Genomic DNA, 19,022 nt, shown 5'->3' with positions numbered 1-19,022 from the left:
CAACTTTTGATGATAAACTTGGCACCCCCAATCTTATCTGCTGTCTTGCTCCCTCTCTTTTCCCACATTGCTTGCTCCGAATGTCGGAACTATCAGCAGAGAGGGAGAGAGAGAGAGAGGGAAGTTGGGGTATTTTTTTTTCTCAGCGGGGGATGAAAAGATCCGTTGGAATGTTGCCTTGCCTGCTGGCTGGCTCCCTTACGGTAAATTGCCCTTTGCCTCTGAACCCCCTCCCGAGCGAGTGGGAGCGAGATGGAATGATAAGCGAAATTTTATTGGAAGCCCTTGGCCAAGCAGGGGGACAATGCTGCAGCAGCTCCAGCCGCACTTCGTTGCGGACCATTAAAGTCATATGACAGAAAATCAATAATTCCGGAAGAGCGAACACCACCGAACGCGGCGGTGTGACAGTGACGACGACGACGACGACTTGAACGAATTCCACCCTGAATCCTTTATGTATTATGGGAAATATTTCCCTGTGGTCCATCATCTCCTATGCGTGTGTGTGTGTGTGTGGATACCGTTGACAGGTGGTACAAAATTGGTATTTTGAATGGGGGAGATACACACACACACGCACAAAAAAATCTCCTCCGAAAGGATAACAGAAGGATCTTCCAGAACCAAGTTTTGTATAAGGGGGCGATTGGGTACTCCACCAGTTCGCCCTTTGGTCGCGTTTGTTTTCCCACGGTGTTTCCTGCTGTGAAATGGACTGCTGAGATCTAGAGGGAAAAAAAGGGGACACAGCTTTCCTACTCCTAACACGTTTTCAAGTGTCTTGTTGCAGCAGGCATCATCTCCGCACTCGCGCTCCGTTGTGTACTTTTTCCCTCCTGTTCGGTCCAGATAATCCTTCCATCGCTTAATCTCGGCCGAAGAAGATTGACCACCCAATTCAACGAAAGGGGTTTTTGCGATGACTAGGGGGGGGAGTGTGCACACACACTTTGGTTGTGTTTTTGTATCGAAATGCGTATGTTCGTGCGTGTAATTCCCCCTAGAGAGGGAGATTTTTGGGAATGTTCGTAATGAAATTCTGTATGTGCCTTGATTGGAAGCAGCACGCCTCTGTTGGGAATTTGGTGCCGGTGTGTTGCGATTTTTTGCGATGGTATGCGTGTGTGTGTGCTCTGGTGGACTCCAATAAATATATATGCTAACGGGGCTATAGCGGTCTTTAGGCCGAAAAATGCCACCGTACGATAAAGGCTTTTCTAAATTACATACATTCAGCACCAGTCCAGTGTCCGGTAGCAGCACGTTGATTACATGCAGATATGTGCAGGGTAGGAAGTTTGCGGTGGTGGATCTTTTACCGCAGTGTAAGGTTCAAAATTATGTTCCATACACACAAACGCACTCATTTTGGCCGCGTTGGCTCATGTACGACACCATGTTAATATTTAACCTAACCAACGCACGGCCAGCCAAAGGAAGAAAAAAAACGAAGAAGCGTGAGAAAAATAACTCACGACGACCTTTTGTGCGAATGACCCAACCAAACCAAACGTGTGTGTGTGTTCACAAACTGTTTGCCAATGGCCATCGAAATCTCCTCGTGAAAGGGGATGGGGGAGGTTGAAGTGTATTTCGCATCCGCGCACCGGTTTACTTTGTTGTCATTAAAAGCGAATTAATGGCAAACCAAAACTGCCCCCGGTGTATGTGTGTGTGCTTGTGTGTGTGCTTGTGCTTGTATGGGTAGATTTTTGATAGATTGTGTAAAAGATCGTTACACAACATACCCTCCCAAACACACGGGTGCGTTATGCCGTTGTTTGAGGCAACCTTTGTCTGATTGCTTCACTTGGGTTGAAATGGACAAATTTCCACGTTCATGTTTAGAAACGATCAATCATTAGCAGTTTTATGAGCTCTGTTCAAGAGCAGATGTTCTTAGTTTTGCTGCATTTTTGCATCCTTCTTTATATTATTTTTTTGTGTTGTCACACGGCAGGACCGGGGTTCAAATCCCACCTGGACCGCCTCCCCGTACACAGAGCTGACTACTTTTTTTTATTTCATCTAGTGACGGCCAGGCCGTATATCTCATCGACTATACGTAATACTAACAACAACAAAATCATGGATCTTATATGCTATTTGGGTGAGAGACATTTCCTGCTTCTGCCATTGAAATGCACCTTATCCCGGGTGAACTCGGTGGGGGGAAAAAGGTTCTGTTGGTCGTGCGGGATTCGGGAACATCGTCGTTGTCGTGACGTGGACGGGAAGCAGCCTTTAGGATGTTGAACTTCGGGAATTTGATGGCACCGAGTTGACTAATTTGCTAAAGGGTGAAAGCAAGTCACAGAAAGCCAGCAATGGCAGGCCGAGACCTCTCCAGGTTGTAGTGCCACCAATCGAAAAAGAATTGCAGCTCAATTATATCACTTTATGTAACTAATTCTCTTAACTTCATCTCGGCTTTGTGCGGATTCGTCTGGCAAATTTTTCTCTTTATTTTTGTGATTCTATTTACTTCTCTTCTTTTATCTTTTAAGAAAATGTGTATAGTCTTTGCTTGCTTTTAGTTACGCAAAATTTATACTACAGCTAAAGATTTATTTTTATTAATAAGTTACTTACTCAGTTACTCAGTAAGTTACTTAAGTTTATTTTGTATTTTATTGTTATTGTTTTATTGAAATACAATAGTTTTCTTAATTAATTCTTGTTCTTAATTTCTTAATTCTGGTAGAAAGGGCTGGCCGTATTAGATTATTATTGGAATACAGTAGTTAACGAATATGAAAATGATGTTCGAAAAACTTATCTAATTTATTTATTAAAAAATAAATGAATCTTAAGCTATTAATTTGTGATGAGCCTCACTGAATTGAGTATCTTTTTTGGAGTAAATTAACAGCCAGCAGATTCCTGCAAATTTATAACCACTCTTAAGCAGCTTTAGTACCGTGAGGCAGTTAGTACTTCACTTATGCTTTTATTTAACAGAGAGCGAGTTTGAATAAATAAAGTGACCAAGTACCTTGCACAGCATTCTGATAAGCTAGGCTGTGAATGTCTACTAAAGTACGGTGTGCCGATTAATCAGCTTCAAAGATCCGTTGGGTGCTATTCATTTTTCAAACAGCAATGAAACTCTGTCGTAGTTGTCAGAGCTCTTGTACAGCAAATATGTTAAACATCCTAATTTCTATGTTTTTAAAATTGGAAGGTTCAAATATTCGAAATATTCGTTCCATATTGCAATGCTCTCAATGAATAAAGAACTGCTGTAAAGCCGTATAAGATCCAAATAATAGTAATAATAAACATTCTGATATTATCAGCATTAAGGCTCACATTTTGTTGATCACTTTAGATAGATAATATTAAAATGACCTTAAAATGAACGGTATGAGATAACAAAAATGGTCAAAAGTTTAATAATCTTTCATGTTTTTTTATTCTTTAAGAACACCCATGACCTAGCCTGACTAAGCTATCAATCTTAAAACTATCATTATTGTTGGTGATTTATGGCTTGTTTTTGGCCTATCCAGTTATGATCTATTGTACGATAGCAATTAAATATCCATTATTTTTCGCTGTTTTTCTAAAATGTCTGTGAATTGCTTGACATATTAACTGATGCTTCCTTAATTCTGAACTCATTAACCCCTAGCAAAGTGCATTAAAAAGCCATTTCAACCACGATCATTCGATCTTGACATTTTACATTCAAACCAAACAAAAAAAAAACGGTTGTCCTAATGTCTCTTAATTTTTTGTCCCGTGGCGTAAAGCATTCAAGATTCTTTCCAACTTTTGCAACCGATGTGATTGTTCTGTTTCATTAGCCTAAGATGGCTAGTAATAATAATCGTAGATGCGTGACGTTACTTTATGGATTACGGTAACTAGAGCGCGAACGCCCAGTGTTCTGTGTCTTGCACAATCTTCTGGCCAAATGTTGCTTCACCAGGCCACGACTTTTGGTCTCGTCGTGGTCGTTCCGTTCGACATTTACTGGTATGATCGTACCACCGTTAAGCAAGCCAAACCAAACAACAAAAACAGCCAGCAGAAGCGGTATGATACGTCTGCAAATTGTGCTATATTCGGTTCTATAAATAGTCGTCATCGCCCCCTGTGTGTACGAAGCGAGTGCAAGTGCGGATGATGATTACTGCAAAAAAACAAAAAAAATACGTGGGGTGGTACTTGCAGATGGGAGTGGTTTTTTGAATGCGGTCGAAAGTGGAATGTTTTGCTTTTTGGTTTTGTTTGCGGACGGTCGCGCCCTACTGCTGCTCGTGAGTCTCGCCCAGGCTGGTTGCAAGAAGTATTTGGGACACTTTTATTTTAACCGAACGGTGAACGATTTGCGATGTTAGAACTAAATCATATGGTCCGAATAGGTCGGAATAGGAAGAGTTTGGCCAAATATACGTTTAGAGAACTATTCTGGATGAACATTGCAACTGTCGTTTTTCGGAAAGAGCAAGAAATATTCGCTAGAAGTTGAAGTCTCAGTATTACTGGTGACCATTATCAACATGATTGTTTCTAATATTCGCATACCTTTCTTATCATGATCAAATAATCAGTCTTGAACATAGTGTCCGGTGGCCAAGGCGATAGTGGACCATCCGACTCCTAGTACGCGGGACTAACTATCCAGACACGGGTAAAACCAAGTCACGCAGGGCCAGCAACGACAGGCCAAGACCTCTCGAGGTTGATCGAGCGAAATAAAAACAAGATCAATATGGGTGGTAATGTCTAGACAAGAGTTAGGTTATGACTAGACTAGAGAGCAAACAATTCTCGTAGAGTGATCACCACCAATCATTGTAGCCGCATTATAGCAAGATGTTTTATTTCCCTTTGATCTTGCTCCACAGCTTCAGAACACGTGTTCATTACGGCGATTGTTCTCGATCGTAAACGTACCTGGCAGTACCTTTGATACATGATCGCCTTTTTGACAAAACCGTGTGCAAAATTTCTCATTTGTTTATTTCTACGACCGTGGAGCGGTTGTTTTTTTAACCAGCAGAAGCAACACGTCTGTGGAACTGTAATCGTGTTTGATTTGCCAGTTGTATGTACGCCATCATCATCATCAACATCATCATCCATCCACTGGTCGTGCACTCGTTCCAGACGTTTTTTTTTTATTTTTTCAGGTCTTAGACGCGTCGCGTCATTTACGTTTCTCACCAATGCGGCCATTTCTGAGGTGTACGTACAATGTTCTGAACCGTTGTCGTCGTCGCGGGTATGTGCAATAGTCGCATTTGGCTTAACCAGGGAGGTCATAGCCCTTCTGTTGTGGAGTTGCTTTGCTTTTGCGTCTTTACATCGCCACTTTGAAGTAAGGGGAGAGAAAAAAAACGGCCCATAAACAGCTCGTTAACAGTGCTCGCAATGTGTCTTGTGTCTTGTTTTGTCTGATCGCACAACTCGCCTGTAACCTTGAGCGTGGTGTGCTGAGCTGGACGGACGTTGCCGAAAAAGTCGCGAAATTGGCGAAACAAACTGAAGGGAAGGGTTTTGTTCGCGGGTTTTTACTTTATATTTGCATTGTCGATTTGCTGAATACACATACTACTGACTTGATAAGACGAAGAAGAGGGGAGTTCTACTACGCCGATGCTAACAAAATGAAGATCAGTTCAATTAAGATCGTTAAGCAGGAATAATTCAACGTGATCATGTAGTCCGTTGAAAATATACGGATGTCATGAGTTCTGTCCAACTTCCCACAGAAGGTCTTCTGAATGCTTTTAGCGATCACCAAGGTTATCGCGAAGAGGCTGCCTGTAGAGGGCACTATCTTCGACCAATGCAATAAATCCTACCACAGAAAGCCTCTTGGAATATGCGTGGACGCCGTGCAATATAAAGAAATATCTTTAAAAAAAAAAGACAAGACAAGATGTTGTTGAGGAGTGGAGTTTACCAGTGTTAGCTCCTGTGAGGTCATCAAGAACCTCAATTGTCATGAATTATAACTCTTAACTTACGAGAACTCTAAAAAGCCGCTGATCTTCAAAAGTAGTGAGGCTTCCTAAGACTTCCAGAACTGCCCCGATCATGGTAGGAGAAAGACACCAGACAACTTAGCCGATCCAGTCGCTTTAGACCTATCTTAACAGTTGAAGTTGCTATGTCGCCAGTTATTTTACCCTAAAATTCTTGAATGAAAGGCCACAAATTGATTCATTTTTGGATATCTCTTGAGTGGCTTGAAACGAGTGATAATATTGCAAGTCTTTGCTATCAAAAACTCTATTTTAGAATTTATATTATTGTAACGAAATAAAGCGTTACAGTTCGTCAGCGCTAGAGGTTCCAGTAGTGATAAACGAAAGCATTAGCTGATCTTCGCTCCACCTCTTTCTCCTCCCGCTCTCTCTCTCTCTCTACACCCCAGCTGTGGGGGTGGCGGTTGTTGCTGAAGCGTAACGCGAGACTCTGCAGCCTAAAGTAATTACCCGGCTTTGGGTTTGAAAAATGACTTGGCAGAAAAGTTTTGTTTTGCTGCCTCGCAAAGCTCGCCGTGATCCACGGATGACGGGCACGGAATGGATGTGTGACGCTGGAAAATGGGTAAATCATGTTTGTGTCGTTATACCGGTAAGAGTGGGGGGGAGGGGGGGTGCTGCATGTAGTACACACCCCGCATTAGCTTACTTGAGGGATCAGTGCACTTCGACATTGTCCACGCCCCCCCCCCCCTCCCCCCCAACGTTCGCCAAGGCTAGAATAATAATTTCTTGCAATCCTTCAACGACACTCTCCCAAGAGACAGGCAGGCAGGCAGGTCGCCATTTGGACGACACCCAACGTCCTGGTTGGGGAGATCCTCGTTTTTTTCCTACTCCGCTGGAGGTTTACTCTGGATCGTGTGAAGCTAAGACGAAGTAGCGCAAGAGAGTCTTAGACGGACTGGTGGCGTGTGGAGCGCTGTAGTACTAATGGTGTAACTACGACGGTGGTTTACATTGCTCCAGCTTGGTGATTTTTTTTTCTGTTCGTGCTCCATCTCACCACCATGCTCAATTTCTTCGCTCTGCCACCTCCATCACCACACGGTGCCCTGTAAGCGATTAATCTTTCTCATCTGCACTTTTCAATAATGATAAATGTGTGTGCTGCATATATATATACTGCCGAGCGCTCGAGGATCGATTTGCGGAACCGGAAGGATTGAGATCGGTGTGTGTGTGTGTGTGTGTGTGTGTGTGTGTGTTGGGCGGGATTGGGTAAGAGGAACTTGCCCAAAACTCAACGTCAAACTGACGTTAAAATGCCACCGGGCGAGGGAATGGCATTTTTCTGGCTATCGATTTCGTTACTCTAGCTTTACGTCAATAAATGGACAGAACCGTTGGGGGAAATGGGGGGGGGGGGGGGGAATTGGTTGGAATAGGTGTGTAGTGTGTAATGTGTAGATAACATTTTTGTAAAAAAAGACACAAACACAAAAAAAAAAGCATGGGAAAGATGAAACTGGCAGCAAAAAGTATCGGAAAGTGATCCATCATCATTGAACGGGTTGTTATTTCGGATGGATTGAACGGGTTGTTTTTTCATATCCAGAAGTATTATTTGCACGCTGCACTATTGCGCTATTGAAATCGTAAAAAAATGGCTTAAAATTGTGCATTTTACGATATCATAGAAATGCACATTTTCCGTTTCGAAAAGGGATCGAATTTCTCAGCTTCTATTCTCACTATAGTAATGTCCGGTAATAATGTTTTTTCCAAAGGCTCCCATATCAATCAAATTGGTTTTGGCATGTTTGAATAATTTTTCATCTCATTCCCATTTAAATTCCTTCTTTCAATGCGAAAGAATTAACCAATAAATTCTTCCTAGCGAGCCAGCAACTCTTTTTTCTTTCCTCCTCGTTTGCCGAAGAAAAAGCGTACAGCGCGCGAAACAAAGCCCAGCCGAGTGTATTTGATTACTCTAATGAAAATAAATAGCAGCGTAATTAATCATTCCATGTTCAATCATAAATTGTTCCAACCTCCACCAAACCACTACACGGCTAGCGATATGACTGAGCTGAAGCAACGAAGAGAAGGTGCAGGCACCCAGCCGCTGTATGCATCCTCCAGTCAATGCATCATCTTCCGGGCGTAGTATCGTTAGCTTTAGGGAGGGATCGCTGGTAATCTTGTTTGCTATTCAGCTTTAAGAAGATAGTGCTTGGGTTTGGAAGAATCTTTGTTTGAAGATAATTAAGGTCCGCATGGTTTTTTTGTGTGCGATATTTATAATCGTTCTAGAAGAGCTCTATCTCTGTACTAAAAGTTGTACTAAAACACCAATCTTCACTGTATTCGTTTTCGATTTTTTTTTACGAATTTTAAAATGGACTGTGAATTATTAAAATGGGGGTTTTTCTTTCTTTTCCTTTCGATCGATTGCAAAAGAAAACTCCAACATACTTGCCCCAGTACTTTAACACCGGACCATTTACTCACCAAGAAAGCTGGTGCTGGTAAAAGCTCCAGAAAACGGAAATCCAAAACCGATAAAAATGAATGTCTGGGAGCCTGGCTGGCTGTGCGCGTGACACGTGATCGATTGGAAATTGTAAATAAATATATGTGAGTACGGAAAGTTGAAGAGCATCATCGGCGGGAATCGATAAAAGCACTTCCGTCCACGACGGCGGCGGCAGGCACCACCTCAACCATTATACCGATTAAGCCGTTTTTTTCTTCTTCTTCTTCGGTTGAGTTTTGTGAAGGGTGGCACTACAAGAAAATGCGAATGCGAATGGTTGCGAATCGGAAACCCAGTACGGTATTTGCTGGAAGATTATCAACAAGCGTAAGCGCGCCATTGCTTTGCGATTGGGATGAATATTCCCACAGTTCCCAAACCTCTGACAGTCCGCAAAATGTGTACTCCTTCTTGCCAACTGCAAACCCTTGTTTTTTCGCCCGCCTTTAATTGGGTTCCATCCCCACACTCCAAACCCCATTCCGTCCGTTTATCCGACAACACGAATCGGATAAAGTTTTCGGAGTTTTGTGGCTGTTAGTGGTTAGTTGTGCTCTAGTGTGTGTGTAGAGATCGGCAAGCGTTCAAGGGCGCAAACCTTCCAACAATTTGTGGCATTCGGGCGCGCGCGCGCGCACACCCACTCTCTTCCCTCACGGGGCATACACAGACTTCTCCAAAAATACGGATACTCGACGATGGCTGGAGTTTCGTCGCGCACGGAATGTGTACCACAATTAGCCTTTTTGCCTCATCCTTTCCCTCCCGAGTGCCGGTACCAGTTACATCTGCGGAATGGGTCGCCTAGAATCGGGTCGTCCAGCTTTAGGCTCGGCAAGAATTGCTGTGTGTGTACGTGTTGCTTCCTGTTCCAATTCTTGGGTATCAAAATGAAAGGATACCAACAAATCCGTTACCGACACCGTCCGTGTCCGCACAGTTTTGGTCGGAAGTAATGATTATTATAAGACCGCCGCACCTCAGGGGTCTCGGGTGACCTTTCGAAAAAGTTAAGCATTGCTTCTGGCCGGTTTCACACATCGTTCGGAACGGGGTTCGGAAAACATTAAATAAATAAGAAGGCTCAGCCAAAACCAGAATCCTTGGAATCCTGTTAAAGTTTACCCTTGCTTATTTCGAAGTAAATGAATTATTGCTGCTCTTATTATTTCGAAACTGTACGCTACTGCAATTCTGGCTTGATCAATTGAATTATTTTTACTCTCGTTTTATACTCTTGTTGTTCATGATCACTATGCACCTGTCGCCTAGAAATCTCAAACAGTATTGTCAAAGTATCGTTAGCATTATCGTAAAAAGCCACCAGACTCAAAAGCTCACATGATGATAGTCAGTAATGTCTAATTTCTGGTCGAAATGCCCGGATAGAATAGACAGAGGATAGTAAAATTCTTGTAGCACTGCTGTTGGGTAATTATTTGCCTTTATAAAATCATAATTCTTAATATTATTGTTTTTGCTGAAGATCAGGAGGATCATAGTGACAGATTTTAGTGGCCGCTAGATCTTCTCTCTTCTTCTTGCTTGGCCTATGGAGCACGGTTAAAAGACATGGTCTGGTGTCTAATCCGTTTCCAGGAAACACGGTCCATGGCTGCACCCCTTCACCCCCTGGCTGTATCCGACCTCCCTCAGCTCCTCCGTGCTTCGCTACCCCTCGTGCCAGACGGGTTGTTGACGAGCACCTTCCTAGTAGGACACGAGTCCGGTATCCTCATCACGTGTCCAAGAAAGCGTATCCTTCCGGCTTAGGCAACCGTCAGGATGTGTGCATCACCAGGCAAGCAGTTCAGCTAGCTTGTGGTTCATACGCCTTCTCCACACGCTCTGCTCGCATACTCCGCCAAAGATAGGCCGTAGAGGACTACCGACCGTATCAATAAGCGATATATGGCGCATTTCGTGCGTTGTAGGAGTCGTCTGGTTCTCAGGAGTTTGTGGCCGTATCCGCAACAATCCTGTTTAGTTGCAAGATCCTTCCTTTGGCGCTAAAAACTCGAATTTCTGGCTTACTAGGACTTGATTCTTCCCGTAGCAAAGTAATCAGCAAGATCACGGTTTTTAAAATGCGCACATAATGATTGGAGAGCATTTAAACTCATCCGACTTGGTCATATCGGCTCTATACCAAGTTAGTAAACTTATTGTTCGATTCAATAATTCCGGAACTGTCTCGTGGATGACTGGTGCAGCTCTCCCTGAACCAGAATTGTTGTCTAGATAAAACTTACCCCAGCTCGTTGATTCACGTTTGAGTAATGAAGTTAGAAATAGTTTGAGAAATTGTCTAGGTTTGTCCATTTATTCCAATAAATTGATACAATAAGTGATGGTTTCATGGAAAGGAATAAATTCAACACCAGTCACGGCTTGCCTAGATTTAAAACATTCTGAAAGATCGTTGGTTTTCTCCACTCATATCTTGGTGTGCCAAACTGTAGATTGTTTCCTAAATATTCAAGGAAAGAATTTCCTTTTTGATGACGATTTCAATTCAGAGCGAATTTCTCGAACTAGTTCCTAATTTTCACATTGAATTCAGCATAGAAGGAACGTTGCGTGCCGGATGTAACAAGTAGTAGCAGTAGCAGTAGTTGTTGAGCAGCTTCTAATGCATCGCCCGCACCAATTCCCTTCAATGACGTTCAATTTGATTGGATTGGAAACCCTACCGTCGCTCCGTGCGCTTCTACCAGCAGCAGCATGCTTTTATTTTTACAGCACGTCTGTACTGTACAAAAACCCCCCCGATAAGGACGTATTTACGCAGCACAACACAACACTGTAAGGTGCATCAGTGCACACAGTGCAAAGGCACTGTGTTTCGAGCGACAAACAATTCCTAGAAATTGCATACGATGCCCCCCGAAAAACTGTGCACGGCCTAACAGTAGTTTCCTCGCGCCCGAAGCATCCGTCGCCTGCCTCCTGCCGATGTATGAGCCGTTGCATCGGAAGAAGGGATAAACAGATGCACGCACACACACACGACCATGTACATATCTAGGAGAATAGGAGGAGAAGCCTTTCTAGAATCAAGTCGGAGAGCCGGTTGTTGTTGTCGACGTCGTTGTCGTTAGTGTCGAAATTGAAACTCACTCCAGTTGCCCCAACCACCGACCAACCAGCCCGTTGCCGCTGCGTGCTTCGATCTTCGATTTTGTATCAACCAACATGCGTGTATGCGCGAACGTGTGTGTGTGTGTGTGTTTGCTTCCGCAAATCGAAAATTGCATCGGTGGTGCACTTGATGCACATCACACACCATCGTGCGGAGCAAAACATATCCATCCACGCTGCTCCACTATAACGCTGGGACTTTGGATGGCAGGAGGAGGAGGAACTATTGGTGGGGACTTGCTTTTCCGCGGTCAGGTCGTCTTAATGTACAAGCGTTCCAGAAGCAGTGAGACTGAAAGGTGGCAGTGAGCAATAGGAGGGAATCATTGTGTCCGGGTGTCCTGGGCAAGCGTGTGTGTGTGTGTGTGCAAGAGCGGAAATATATCCATTTTCCCTTTATGTTGGTGTGCACACCATCATGCATCATCCAGGCTCACTCTCTCTCTCTCCCTCCCTTCGCGCTCGATATGCAATCAAACTGTGCACCACGTCCGCCACTACCATCCTACTGCCATCGGTCTGATATATGTTTTTGATAACCAATATATTATACAGGGTGAGCGTCTAGAAAAGCGGGACGCATCCGACAAGTGATGTGGGGGGGGGGGGGGATGCGGGACCTCAGGAAGCAAACCGTGCAATAGTCATCTTTGGCATCAGCAACGATCGGTTGGTGGTGGTGATGGAGTTTTAGATTTTGGAGCAGCTCTCCATCGTACTGCTGGTTGTGTTGTGTTGTCGCTTGTTAGCTGGAGAAACGGTGAAGTTGTTGAGTGGGAGGGCCGAGCACTACTCACTGGTTTCAAATAACCCGACGAACAGTGCTGGGTCTAGTGGAAGTGCTGGGGGCGACGGTATGCATCATTCCATCAAACCATCAGCAGCTAAACAAACAAGGCAGACGAACTGGTGAAGCTGCACTCCATCACACGCGCGCGCCCTCCCAACTCTTGTCGCGCTTTGTTAGGCCGCCTGTCATCAATTTTTGGTCCAAACAGCACACCAAAGCCTTTTAAAAGCCTGCCGTTGTGTTTTGGTGAGAAGTAGGGAAATTCTAGCAAGGACACACGATACGGACAAAAGGAACGCCATCTCCAACAGGAGCTTCCCATTGAGTCATAGTGCAGTGACGGGGTCTCATTTTTGGAGGATTATTCTTCTTCTAAATTAGAGCCCCAAAAATGTTTCGATCCCCCCCCCCCCCCTTTTTATGTTCAGTGGAAATTAAAATCCAAAGCTCCAAATTCGCCATCCGCACTGCTCCAGTTCCGGTGTCGGTCCGGAAAAAAACCCGCCAACATACAAGACACGCTAAACCCTCACGGATGCGTGAGGTCATGTCCATTCGAGGGTGGATTCGTTTTTGTGTGTGTGTGTGTGTGGAAAAAACTTTCACAAGAACGCGGAAAAGAAGATCCCCTCTGGTGGTGAAACTTTCGGTACTGTGGATACACGCATGCGCGCCCCATCTTCGCCCGGTATTATTGCCGGAAGTAGTGGAAAGATCTCGGAGAAGCCGAAGCCCCACAAGCGCGCAAGATGCACAGGGGTGGGGGAGGGAGGGATCCTCTGGGTAAGGTGGAAGGAATAGCTACATCGCACCAACATCACCACACACAACCATCATCGTCAGTAAAACGCACCTGAGAATCGGGGTCGGAATATCCGACGAGACCCATCCAATCAGCGAAGTTCTCGGCGCGAGCTTTCGGGTCCTTTTTCGCTGTTCCCCGTTTTGAATGTAGGAGTAGCGGGAGCGGACCTGGTGGGCCGACCAGAAGCGACAAGTGTCCTTTTGTTTACCCTTAGCGAAGTGTTACTGTTGATTGACAGTGAGAAGAGCCAGGACCGAGTCTTACATAAATTCTACAAATCTAATTCTCACCAACAGAGAAAACGTGCATTGTCGGTTCTTCTCCATTCTGGGAAGGAGATGAGCTAATTTAATTTCACTCGAGTTGAGCTTTTGTAGGTTGCTTTTTAAAACCAATGCCCCTCGATGGTCTAAAATTGTACCCTTTTTCCCGGATCTCCAATCTGTCAATCTCGGTGCAGCCGTATTGTACCGTTGTAATGCGTTTGCGGAAAGTCCTGCTCAGACATTAATTATGTCCACTTCCAGGAACGCAATGTAATCAGATAGATGAATGAAGCGTTCGATGTACGGGCGGTCCGACGCTAAAATTGGACGCTTTATGAATGTGCGCGCTGCTCCTCTCGCATCGCGCATAATGGTTTCCCCCCCACCGGTTGTCCCATTGTTTCTGGGAATGTTTCATAAAGTAAGGACCGCGCATTGTTTTGGTCAATTCGGGGAAGCCATTTCTCACTAAAGGCAAGCGAAGACCCTTTTAGTTTGTGCCAACACACACGGGGTTGTGGATCAATAAATGGCATCAGCTTGCTCCCTCAAACTCATGCCAGCTCCAATATTAACGAAACTGCTCAAAAATAAAATGGCGTCTGTATTCTACAATTTATTTCCATTTGTTGCACACTTACTTGCCCTTTGTATGATCCATTAACGATAACCGGTTTGTTCGTTTCGTTTCAGATGTGTCCCATACAAAGAACATCCATCAGCATCATCCCCTCTCCCCCATAGTAAAATAGCACGCCGGAATTGGAGTTGAGTTTTGCTGCCGAATTATCAGCAAAACCCCTCGAGCAGCGAAAACTACGCCATCAGAAGAGAGGACACCCTGTAAACAACGCCCCGGGAACCGTTAATTGAGGATGGTGCATTAATTGCTGTCCAATTGGCAGTTTTTTGCTGACCAAACTGATGCTGTTACTACTGATGTGTTAGCTGTGCGTATCAAAATGCGTAAATAAAATACCAAAAAAAGAAGGAAAACAAAAGCAACAAGTATACCGACAAAAAAACAATCAGAAACAGTCAAATGTGTGGAGAGCTGAAAAGAGAGAAAAAGGAAGAAAAAAAATCAAAATTAGGCAAAAAAAAGTGTGTGTAAGCAACAAAATGCTGAACGTTTTACACGTTTATGGCACACTTGAAAGCATCGACCGAACTCCTCGTGAAATACAAGAAGAAAAAAAGTCCTATTTGTGTTAATATGTGTGTACATACGGTGTTGTGTGTGCCTGTGTGTGGTGTAAATAGCATCGAAACGGTCGAATACAACAAGCAAAACAAAAAGGATGGAAGAGAAGAAAACCTAAACATTAAACAATGGAATGCGACCAGAGTATACATGTATCAGCAGGTGTACACCGACGCGCATTCAAATAGCAGCACCATTACCAGCAATGTAAAAAAAATGATCGAAGAAAAGTAAAAGTGAAAACTACGCTACGTTTTTGAACCGTAGCTCTTCCACAGATTCGAAAGTAAAACAAACAAAACGTAATAAACAAATACGATACCACAAACAATATGTTAGATGAAAGTTTTAGGTCAAATTTACATGTGAAAAAGAAAAACAAAAACATACAAAAACACTAAAGAAGCTCATACCCATTCGGAATAGCAAGATAGCGGGAGTATCCTCTATCTAAGAGTTAGCAAAAAAAAAGAAACAAACAAACAGGAAATGGAAGCAAACAACGGAAATATTTGAATTTGTCCAAGACAAACGGCAAAGTAGCGAGAGGATAGTAGATTACCAAAAAGACACACACACACGAATAGTATGCTGCTCGAACATGTCTCGATGTGTTGTTTGTATCCTAGAAACCGACAGAGCGAGCACTACTTGATTGCCGACCCAGCCAAACAGATCAGACAGACAAGAAAGAAAGGCCCCCCTGGATGAAGTACTTACTGAACGGAAAGTAAGCGAATCGAGCCCGATAGACCAAATAGTAATGTGTAAATAAGGGATGGCGTGTAAGCTCATCCCCGCAGGCCTTTCTTCTAAGTACAGTGAGCCGAACGTGGAACGCGTGAAGTTATCTAAGTTATTCCCTACTTCTCCTTATCCTATGTTATCAGTATCCACTTTAGCTTCCTTTAAATGGCTTTCCGTGCTCTGTTAAAAATTCTGAAATCGTTACGGTTCCGTTTTTCAACTCAAAAATACAATAATATATATGTATAGTTTACCAGTATAATAAAGGTTGAAGGGGAAAAAACGCCGGAATCCTAGGCGCGCATCCTCCTTTTGCCGTGATCGCGAGCCGCCGTTGGTCGTATAGATTTCCAATTGATCATTTCCCGTCGTACGCTTACCGGAAGCTTGTTATACCAATTTTTCCTTAGACTGAAAACCCCGGGTGTGGTGTGTGTTGAGCCATCGAGAGAGAGAGAGAGAGAGAGAGAGAGAGAGAGAGAGAGAGAGTGAGAAAACAAGAGACAGAGATCGGTAGGGTGGTATAATAATTTATTCGTAACTGCTACTTCTGCAAGGAAAACGAAGAAGAAGAAAAAACCGCCGGACGTACGCGATCCGTCGGACGATCCTCAAAAGGGGAGGAAAAACAAAAAGATTAAATCTAAATCTGTTTCTAGTGAAATTAGCCGTAGTTAAAGTGAAATTTTAAACAAACGAAAAGCCTACCCTACCATCTCTCAATGCAAATAGGGTGAATTTGTCGGACACTAAGGACACAATACAAAGACAAGCACACACACACACACACATAGACGCGCACACCATTCCTTTTCAAAGAAAGAGCGCGAAAGCTGCTCTTTGAACTTTGAAACTTTCTACCAACAAGTGGTGGTTGCTGTGTAATGCCCCTGCTCTAGGTGCAGGTGTACGTATGTGTATGTATGTGTTGTAGTGTATGTATGAATGTATGTATGTGTGTGCGTGTGTGTAGTAAGGACTACCAAAAAAAAGAAATATGTGAAAAGAAAAGTCAGCCCAATACAAAGTTTCACGAACCGGGCGGACTAAAGCCTAGTAGAGGTTGGATATAAAGGACACACCACAACCAACTGGGTGTGTGTGTGTGTGCACGTTACGAGTCGAATAAGTATAACAATTTGTTTTTAATTTTAACGAACTGTGATGTAAAAAACATATTTATTTATATTTAAATACAACTACACGACGGCGCACTAACAACACTATACTAGGGCGCCTGCGCCTCTAATACTTGCGCTCTTCGAACAGCCCCGGGCCCAATTAGGCAGGAGCTTTGAAACCCAGCAAAAGGATACGGGACAGCCCGCGTGTTGAAGAAAAGAAAAAGACGGAAATTTATGTGTGTGTGTGTGTGTGTGTGTGTGTGTGTGTGTAATACTGTGTCGATCGGAGGTGATCGATCCCTCGCTTGTGGAACGGTGTGCAAACGGAATTGTCTCTTTATAAAAGGATCCTGCAAGAAAAATACGCTGGAATATAAAAATAGAAACCTGAGCATAAATATGGAACTGGTGATCGAACCAGCAAGAGGAAAGTAGCATGCTGCAGGGTGTGTCCTATGTAACATGTGTAATGTAAAGCTAATATAGTGAAAACGGAAAAAACCGCAACAAGAAACTCGTCCTGTGCAGGCCAAAAGAGGGGGAAAAAACAAACCAGACAAGCACACACACACACACACATAAAAAAAGCTCCCGCATACACCTTCCTGAAGATATGAATAAATAATCCCCCAATGTGTATAGTTGTAACGGTGTAATACTTCCCGGCAGTGGTCGCGCAGCTTCCTTGCGGCTGCTGGAACGAAACAAAATCAAGTACCGTATAATGGCAGTTTAGAACGAAATAAACCAACACACTGAACATACAACTGCAGCTGGAATCTGTATTGCTCTGAAGTTGAGAAGAAAGTCGCTGCGCTTACTAACCGACAGCAGCGCAGGTCAGTCGGTCAGAGTCCGCCCGTCCTTGGTTGCAGCGTGTTTAGTGCTCCAACAGTTGATGTGGAATTGAAGGAACAAATTTGGGGCACCTACGATGAGACAATAGAGAAAAGTCCCGCTTCCTCCTTATATTGACGAACCTAGCTGTGGTGTACCTCAAATAGGTGGTATAATGATTTCCATTTTTGTTTCTGTCTGATGGATGAAGTTGACTATGCTTTATAGGGTTTAATTTAAAACAGTTGTGCTCTTATTTGGAATGGTGCGAAAAAAAAAAAACAACCAAACAGTACAGAACAGAAAGGGGAAGAAAACCGAGACCAAATATGTTTTGAAGCAAAAGGATGAAAATGTCTATCAGGATGTATAAAAGTTAAAACATTACACACACACAGGATCGGATAGGAAGGATGCCTAGTAAGAAGAACAATATCGAAATCAACCCAACAAAAGCATCTTATTAAGCGAAGCTACCGAAAAACCATCACTATTAGAACAAATCAAAAGCAAATAAAATACCTGGCGCGCAGCAGCTGCTAAGACGTGTAAGAGTCTTTTGAGAGGAGGTGAAACTAAATTAAAAAAAAACTAGAACAAAGAAAACATTATCCCAAATCACTCTTAGAAAACCGAACCTAGTGTAAAAGAGGAGTAAATAACGAAGCATAACATCATTTCAGAGAAGAAAATAACATAACACATAACTCAGAAGCGAAGAGCGAGACAGGAAAACACAAAACTAAAGAAACAACACAAAACAGGTATCATATTATGAGGATGGTGATTTATTACCATATTAGGCCATTACATTTGCTATTTGCCACACACAGAAATGAGGAAATGAAGCTAGTGGCCACTGTCTAGAAATAAAAGGGAAAATCATAAGGGCTCCAATGCCTACAGGAAGCAAGTAGCTAGAGAAGGGGAGAATAAAACTACATTAAACAAAACAAAACAAAAACACACAGAGAGTAAAATATAGTTCTTTCGAATAAAAAAATGGAACGAAAATAATATATGCAGCGAGTGTGTGTTTAATTTTATTTAATCATACCGAAAAACTTTTTCCAACGCTTTCTTCCACGTGTTTATTTAGAAACCTTCCCTAACTGTCTCAACATCGAAGCATTTATTGGATTCTTCGTTACAATTAGTCGATTGTGGTTTAATCGGATCAATTAATCCGTCATTGACGGGGTACGACATGCGTACGCCTTGTGGAAACTGTGTCACTTTAAGTGTGTTGGTATGCCCCGCGTGATGAAGGCCATCGTTACCGAAATGCACGACAGGTCGTTCACCCCCCCCAACCATCCGCCGATGACGCAGGCAGGCGAAAGGGTTTTAGTTCAGACTGAACCGTCGCAACCTTGGAAAGCCATTTAGAATGTGTGCTTCATTAATAATGTGACGCTAAGAGCACTAACAGTTTTCACAACAGCTGCACATTACCGACGGAAGGGGACGGTAGAAGAGCTTTTTCTATCATGGTGGAATTTAATTTAGTAAATTTATCTATTTTATAAAAATAGATTCACTTTTCGTAACACATTTTTAAATGTAACAAGTTTTGGTAATAAACAATACGTTTGAGGGCAACATTTCTAAAAATTTCACATGA

General features: G+C 43.2%; 1 protein-coding gene across 9 annotated transcripts in view; it reads left to right on the top strand.

Annotated features, from left to right (window-relative positions):
• Positions 1-18,145, top strand: part of LOC118505394 (serine-rich adhesin for platelets) — a 60,932-nt gene extending 42,787 nt beyond the window's left edge. For all 9 annotated transcript variants that reach the window (XM_036041111.1, XM_036041113.1, XM_036041112.1 and 6 more), the window contains one exon: positions 14,180-18,145. The gene's annotated coding sequence lies outside the window, so the exon portion shown is untranslated. The remainder of the gene's footprint in view (positions 1-14,179) is intronic.
• Positions 18,146-19,022: the final 877 nt, after the last annotated feature.

Source organism: Anopheles stephensi, chromosome 2, assembly GCF_013141755.1.
Source record: "Anopheles stephensi strain Indian chromosome 2, UCI_ANSTEP_V1.0, whole genome shotgun sequence".
In the NCBI taxonomy this organism is placed as follows: domain Eukaryota; kingdom Metazoa; phylum Arthropoda; class Insecta; order Diptera; family Culicidae; genus Anopheles; species Anopheles stephensi.
Note: the sequence above shows the minus strand (reverse complement) of the source record. Positions and strands in the feature narration are given on the sequence as shown.